This window comes from Triticum urartu, chromosome 4A, assembly GCF_056163025.1.
Source record: "Triticum urartu cultivar PI428250 chromosome 4A, HENAU_Tu73, whole genome shotgun sequence".
Classification (NCBI taxonomy): Eukaryota; Viridiplantae; Streptophyta; class Magnoliopsida; order Poales; family Poaceae; genus Triticum; species Triticum urartu.
Genome location: NC_141876.1, coordinates 597,251,979 through 597,259,984, shown reverse-complemented (window position 1 = coordinate 597,259,984; position 8,006 = coordinate 597,251,979).

The window sequence follows — 8,006 nt, the reverse complement described above, 5'->3', positions numbered from 1 at the left end:
TTGACCTATGTTTAGGTCTTCTCCAAAATAAGAATAGGAATCCCAAACCTTAGGGTGCCAAGACTTGAGAGGAACTAGTTAGATTATAGAAGGAAAAAGTGTCGGTTGCTTCATCAGCTAACCCTAACTTTTTTTATTGACTGGATACACCATTACATGTTTCATGTCAAATTTCACTTTTTGGGTCCGTTTGCTATATTTTCGCCATATAAATGTTGCAAATTTCCTGGCCATGGATTTTTGGTTCCCGGTTGACGTACTTGAAAGATGCCGTCCATATGGCATGGTGAGGAAAAACCGACTAGATGAAAAATCGGTGGAGGGACGCGATGGGAGGGGGAACCGGTTGACGAAGACACTAGTAGAAAAGGGGGCAAAGGTCCAGGCTGGGTCAGCCCATTAGTCCCGGTTCAGTCCAGAATCGGGACCAATGGGAGCATTGGACCCGGTTCGTGAGCCCGGGGGGGCGGCCGGGCCACGTGGGCCATTGGTCCCGGTTCGTCTGGACCTTTTGGTCCCAGTTGGTGGGACGAACCGGGACCAATGGGCCTCGCTCCTGGCCCACCACCATTGGTCCCGGTTGGTGGCTTGAACCGGGACCAAAGGCTCCCCTTTAGTCCCGGTTCATTCCACCAACCGGAACCAATGAGGTGCCTATATATACCCCCTCGCGTAAGAGCAGAGCACACTGCTCTGTTTTTTCTGGCCGAGGGGGAGAGGGCTTGGTGTTGCTCTAGCTCACTCCTATGCACACAAGGTGTTCGATGGAATGCCCGAGCCACACTACTTAAGCTTTCTCCTCTCCAAGCTCGACCTCCAAGCTCCATTTTCCTTAATATTTGTCTAGGTTTAGCGGTCTGTCACGCCCCGTGCCCGTCTTCACCGCCGTCGATCACCCGCGCCGAGCTCATCGCCGGCACCATCGTGGTGAGACTCTTGTTCTTATCTTCTTTCTGAAAGGAAAAAATATTCTTACTTGTATGTTTACATAGATACTTGTATTATTTTCTTACTTTTATTATTTCATCTTATATAGTGCGATGGTTTTGGTATCCACCCCCGTCAGCCCTCGTCCTGTCTATGATTCAGATGTGGTATATATATTATCTTTATAACTATTGGTTCACTTATTGTTTATGAAAATTATGCCGACCAACGTGACATAGATTTTATTTATCTAGGATGTATGTGAACCGGAAATTCCAACCGACCCTATTGTCGAGAGGTTAAATTTAGTTGAAGAAGAAAACAATTTCTTGAAGGAAAAAATAAAAAAATTGAGGAGGAGAAGATGATATTGGAGTTGCATGTTGCGGATGTCGTCGATGATCACAAGATCAAGATGGATGCAATCGCTTGAAGATTAGAAAGATTAGAAAATATGCCATTCATACCGAGGCTTGGTATCATTATGCCGTTGGATCAATTGTTACCTTGGTTGCGATTATGATCGCATTTGTTTTCGCATTGAAATGTTTTACATAGTTTCAATGTATGGTTTAATTAATTAGATGCTCTGGAGAGCTATATGTTGTTAGATGAGAACTATGTATGTACCTTGGTTTTAATGTGATGATGAACTTCTATTAATTTGGACACTTAATTATATATAATGCACGCAGATGAACCGGCAATGGATGTACGGTGACAGACACACCTCCGAGTACATTAAGGGCATGCATGAGTTTCTCGATGCGGCTGAGGCAAACAAGCAGAATGGTTTTATGTGTTGTCCATGCACTGAATGTGGGAATACGATGTCTTACTCTAACCGAAAAATCCTTCACTCTCACCTGCTTTACAAGGGTTTCATGCCACACTATAATGTTTGGACGAGACACGGAGAAATAGGGGTTATGATGGAAGACGGCGAAGAAGAAGAGTACGATGACAACTATGTGCCCCCTGAATACGGTGATGCTGCAACGGGGGGAGCTGGTGAAGATCAAGAGGAACCAGACGATGTGCCCAATGATGCTGCAACGAGTGAAGCTGCTGAAGATCAAGAGGAACTAGACGATGTGCCCGATGACGATGATCTCCGCCGGGTCATTGTCGATGCAAGGACGCAATGCGAAAGTCAAAAGGAGAAGCTGAAGTTTGATCGCATGTTAGAGGATCACAAAAAAGGGTTGTACCCCAATTGCGAAGATGGCAACACAAAGCTCGGTACCGTACTGGAATTGTTGCAGTGGAAGGCAGAGAATGCTGTGCCTGACAAAGGATTTGAGAAGCTACTGGAAAATATTGAAGAAGAAGCTTCCAAAGGATAACGAATTTCCCGATAGTACATACGCAGCAAAGAAGGTTGTATGCCCTCTAGGATTGGAGGTGGAGAAGATACATGCATGCCCTAATGACTGCATCCTCTACCGCAGTGCATACAAGGATCTGAACGCATGCCCGGTATGCGGTGCATTGCGGTATAAGATCAGACGAGATGACCCTGGTGATGTTGACGGCGGGCCCCCCAGGAAGAGGGTTCCTGCGAAGGTGATGTGGTATGCTCCTATAATACCACAGTTGAAACATCTGTTCAGAAACGGAGAGCATGCCAAGTAGATGCGATAACATAGTGAGGACCGTAAGAAAGACGGGAAGTTGAGAGCACCCGCTGACGGGTCGCAGTGGAGAAAAATCGAGAGAAAGTACTGGGATGAGTTTGCAAAGGACCCAAGGAACGTATGGTTTGCTTTAAGCGCGGATGGCATTAATCCTTTCGGGGAGCAGAGCAGCAATCACAGCACCTGGCCCGTGACTCTATGTATGTATAACCTTCCTCCTTGGATGTGCATGAAGCGGAAGTTCATTATGATGCTAGTTCTCATCCAAGGCCCTAAGCAACCCGGCAACGACATTGATATGTACCTAAGGCCATTAGTTGAAGAAATTTTACAGCTGTGAAATGGAAACGGTGTACGTTCGTGGGATGAGCACAGACAGGAGGAATTTAATCTAAAGGCGTTGCTGTTCGTGACCATCAATGATTGGCCCGCTCTCAGTAACCTTTCAGGACAGACAAACAAAGGATACCACGCATGCACGCACTGTTTAGATGACATTGAAAGTATATACCTGGACAAATGCAGGAAGAATGTGTACCTGGGCCATTGTCGATTTCTTCCGACCAACCATCAATGTCGAAAGAAATGCAAGCATTTCAAAGGCGAGGCAGATCACCGGAAGAAGCCTGCCATGCGTACCGGTGATCACGTACTTGCTATGGTCAATTATTTACACGTAATCTTTGGAAAGGGTCCCGGCGCACTAGCTGTTCCGAATGACGCTGAGGGACACGCACCCATGTGGAAGAAGAAATCTATATTTTGGGACCTACCCTACTGGAAAGACCTAGAGGTCCACTCTTCAATCGACGTGATGCACGTGACGAAGAACCTTTGCGTGAACTTGCTAGGCTTCTTGGGCGTGTATGGAAAGACAAAAGATACACCTGAGGCACGGGAGGACCTGCAACGTTTGCACGAAAAAGACGGCATGCCTCCGAAGCAGTATGAAGGTCCTGCCAGCTACGCTCTTACGAAAGAAGAGAAGGAAATCTTCTTTGAATGCCTGCTCAGTATGAAGGTCCCGACTGGCTTCTCGTCGAATATAAAGGGAATAATAAATATGCCAGAGAAAAAGACGGCATGACTGCCACGTGATTATGACGCAATTGCTTCCGGTTGCATTGAGGGGGCTTCTATCGGAAAACGTCCGATTAGCCATTGTGAAGCTATGTGCATTCCTCAATGCAATCTCTCAGAAGGTGATCGATCTAGAAATCGTACCAAGGCTAAGGAGTGATGTGGCGCAATGTCTTGTCAGTTTCGAGCTGGTGTTCCCACCATCCTTCTTCAATATCATGACGCACGTCCTAGTTCATCTAGTCGACGAGATTGTCATTCTGGGGCCCGTATTTTTACACAATATGTTCCCCTTTGAGAGGTTCATGGGAGTCCTAAAGAAATATGTACGTAACCGCGCTAGGCCAGAAGGAAGCATCTCCATGGGCCATCAAACAGAGGATGTCATAGGGTTTTGTGTTGACTTCATTCCTGGCCTTAAGAAGATAGGTCTCCCTAAATCGCGGTATGAGGGGAGACTGACTGGAAAAGGCACTCTTGGAAGTGACTCAATAATATGCAGGGACGGATATTCTTGGTCTCAAGCACACTACACAGTTCTACAGAACTCTACCTTGGTGACCCCGTATGTCGATGAACACAAGAACAGTCTGCGCTCCAAACACCCGAAGCAGTGCGACGACTGGATTACATGTGAACACATCAGGACTTTCAGCAGTTGGTTGAAAACACGTCTCAGAGGTGATAACACTGTTTGTGATGAGCTGTACTTGTTGTCCAGGGGACCATCTTTGACTGTATTGACTTACAAAGGATACGATATAAATGGGAATACATTTTACACGATCGCCCAAGATCAAAAGAGCACCAACCAAAACAGCGGTGTCCGCTTTGATGCAGCAACCGAGAGGGGAAATGACACATATTATGGTTACATAGTGGACATATGGGAACTTGACTACGGACATGATTTTAAGGTCCCTTTGTTTAAGTGCAAATGGGTCAATCTGTCAGGAGGCAGGGTACAGGTAGACCCACAGTACGGATTGACAATAGTGGATCTGAAAAATCTTGGGTACACTGACGAACCGTTCGTCCTAGCCAATGATGTGGCACATGTTATCTATATGAAGGACATGTCTACCAAACCGAGAAAAAGAAAAGATAAGGAAGCGAATACATCATATGATGAGCCAAAGTGCCACATAGTTCTTTCAGGAAAAAGGGACATCCTAGGAGTGGAGGGCAAGACAGACATGTCTGAAGATTATGAAAAGTTTCATGAAATTCCTCCCTTCAATGTCAAGGCTGACCCAAGCATCCTGATAAACGATGAAGATTATCCATGGTTACGGCGCAATAAGCAAATGACACAAGCGAAGAAAAAGTGAAGACTTTCTCCCGCAACTATTATGATGATACCATGCCAACTTTGTAACACACGAGTATGCTGTGCCAACTTTTTCAGAGTTCATTTGAAAACTATGAATTTAGATCGAATTTTCTCTATAGGTGCATCTATGTTCATTTTTTTAGTAAAGTTAATCACAACTTGTGATTCACACAAATTTCAAAGAATTCAAATTTGAAAACTAATGGCACTAATAGAAAGTTTATAATTTTTTCTAAAACTAATGGCACTAACAGAAAGTTTATAATTTTGCTGACCTAAAAGCAAAAAGAATTAAAAAATAAAGCAAAAAACAAAAGAAAATAAATAATATAGAAAACAAAACAAAAAAAACTGGAAAAAAATAAAAATAGCAACAATAAGTATTTTTTGTAAGTAGAAACAAAATAAAATAAATAAAGCAACAAAGAAAACAAAAAAACTAAAAAAGTGTTTTCAAATTTGAAAACTAATGGCACTATCAGAAATTTTATAATTTTTCTAAAACTAAAAGCAAAAAGAATTAAAAAATAAAGCAAAAAACAAAAGAAAATAAATAATGCAGAAAACAAAACAAAAAAACTGGAAAAAAATACGGTTCGCCCCTGGCCCATGACCATTAGTCTGGTTTGTGCCACAAACCAGGACTAAAGGGTTGGTCCTCGTTGTGCTCAGAGTTTACTCCCACCTCACCAACCGAAGGGCGCCCACACAGGTTTATAAGCCCGTCCCTCTCTGCCTTGTTGAGCTCCTCTCAAAGTGAAAATAGATGCCCTATACAGGGAATTTGTCCTAAATTCATAATGAATTTCTCTAAAATTCATAGAAATTGATTATGAATTTAGGTTGAATTTTCTCTATAGGTGCATCTATGTTCATTTTTTTAGTAAAGTTAATCACAAACTTGTGATTCACACAAATTTTAAAAAATTCAAATTTAAACTATTCAAATTTTAAAACTAATGGCACTAACAGAAAGTTTATAATTTTTGTGACCTAAAAGAAAAAAGAAATCACTAGAAAACTATAAGTATTTAGTTCTAAGTAGAAATGAAAAAATAAATAGCAAAAAAGAAAAAAATGCCTATAATATTTGTTATGACTAACTAAAATTACCAAATTGAGTATAATGATAAAAAACAGTAATATTAAATAGCAGGAAAAAATGACTCAAAAATCAATTTTTATAGTAAAGTTATTCATAAACTAGTGATTCACACAAATTTTAAAAAATTCAAATTTAAACTGTTCAAATTTTAAAACTAATGGCACTAACAGAAAGTTTATAATTTTTCTGACCTAAAAGAAAAAAGAAATCACTAAAAACTATAAGTATTTAGTTCTAAGTAGAAATGAAAAAATAAATAGCAAAAAAGAAAATGCCACCTACTGGGGCAGCACGCCCTGAATACGACTAGAAACCCAACCATGGACCAGGATTCAGGCCCGCAGCAGGCCCAGTAGGCCCACAGGCATTGTAGTGTCCCATTAGGCCTGTAAGCCCGCAGTTCAGAGGAGTTCGAAAGGGAAAACAGAGCAGGGCTTATAAACAGGTGCGGGAGCTCTTTGGCTAGCGAAGTGGAACTAAAAATCCCACCGCACCGCACCGCGGCGCAGGCCATTGGTCCCGGTTAGACGCACGAACCGGGACCATAGGGCGGCATTCATACCGGTTCGTGGCACAAACTGGTACGAATGCCTACCTATGGTCCCGGTTCGTGCGACGAACCGGGACCAATGGCCTCTGCTTCCCACCCTTTGGGCTGCCGAAATGAGACCTTTGGTCCCGGTTGGTAGCACGAACCGGGACCATAGGTGGCATTGGTACCGGTTCGTGCCACGAACCGAGACCAATGCTTCATGTATATATACCCACCACTTAGCGGTTTCAGTTTACATCGCCCATTTCCCCCCGACGCCGCCGAGCTCATCGCTGCCAGGCTGCCTCGCCATCGCCGCCCACGCCGTTGCCCCTGCACTGCCCCCGAGCCCACGCCGACGCCGTCCGCCGCCCACATCGTTGTCGTCCGCCGCCCCCGAGCGTGCCCTGCCGCACCCCTGCGCTTCCGAGCCCGTCCGCCGCCCCCGAGCGCGCCCTGCCTTGCCGTCGTCGCCGAGCGCGCCCCGCTGTCGCCCTCGCCGACCCCGAGCCTGTCCTCGTCGCCGTCGCCCCCGACGCCGGCCGCCCGCGTCTCCTCCCCAATCCCACCGGGAGAGGTAGCTACCGCCCCATCCTCCCCCCTTCCTTCCTTCCCCTTGCAAAAATATTGATATGATGAATTTGATATGATGAATGAGGGGGTTCATGTGTATGTATGTATGTGTGTATGTATATGTAAATATTGATATGATGAAATTTTTGTTCATATATACTGTAGATGTATGTATGATGAATTTTGATATTTTTTTGTTCATATATAATGTAGATGTCTATGTATGTATGGAATGATATCGATGGATGTATGTATATAGAACATTCGTAGAAAATATGACAAATCCGATATGACCAATGTCCCCCTCCGGTTCACTCGGGAACACTAACTCTCTCAGAGAAAAAAATATTATCGGGGAGAAAAAAAGTTCTAGGGTCGTCAAGGGGTCGAGAGGGGGTCGAGGGTCGCCGAGGGGTCGAGGGTCGAGACGGGGTCGAGGGTTGCCGAGGGGTCGAGGGTCAAGAGGGGGTCGACGGTCGCCGAGGGTCGACGGTCGAGAGGGGGTCTAGGGTCGCCGAGGGGTCGAGGGTCGTCGAACATGAGAGGAAGAAGAGGATAAAAAAAGAAGAGGGAGAAGAAAAAAAGAGGAGAAGAAAGAATAGAGGAGTCTATTCTTTCTTCTCCTCTTTTTCTTCTTCTTCTTCCTCTTTTTTTATCGGGAACGAGGGTCGCGGAGGGTTGCCGAGCGGTAGAGGACACCCTAAATAGCAAGTATCGTCGGTGTGAGATACATGTGGCCGTCGGTGTTGGACACTACATCCACGTCCCACAAGTGACGCGGGCGTCGACGCCCGCGTCACTTGTGGGACGTAGATGTAG